This window comes from Solanum tuberosum, unplaced genomic scaffold (genome assembly GCF_000226075.1).
Source record: "Solanum tuberosum cultivar DM 1-3 516 R44 unplaced genomic scaffold, SolTub_3.0 scf00046, whole genome shotgun sequence".
Lineage (NCBI taxonomy): Eukaryota > Viridiplantae > Streptophyta > Magnoliopsida > Solanales > Solanaceae > Solanum > Solanum tuberosum.
In genome coordinates, this window is record NW_006238971.1 from 1,132,884 (window position 1) to 1,133,352 (window position 469).

Genomic DNA, 469 nt, shown 5'->3' on the forward strand with positions numbered 1-469 from the left:
GCCGTTGAGTCTGGAATGTCGAATTTGGTATGGTTGCATATCTTGTTTGCGTGCACGGGGTTCCGAACGAGATCGGAGCACCCTGTCAGAGTTTTAAGTTTTGGAATTATTGCTGATTTTCTGCAATAAATGCAGAAAAACCAGCAACATATTCCCAAACTTAAACCCTCATAACTCTCTCATCTCTCAACCGATTTGGGCGATTCAAAATGCAAGGTTGTGAGATTTTTCGAGGACAACGCGTTGGTGAGCTCGGATAGTGATTTGGAGTCCCCGTTTGAGGTAATTTTCGTAAAATACCTGCTGCTACACCCTTTTTGTGAACTTGATTTTTCGAATTTTTGAGACTTGATTTCTCAGCCTTTCTAGGTTCGATTTCAGTGATTTTTGAGGCTATCTTGAGTGGTTTTTCAAGGAGAATATTGTGGTGTTGTCAGATTTTACTGTAGACCACTCGTTTTTGGTAAAT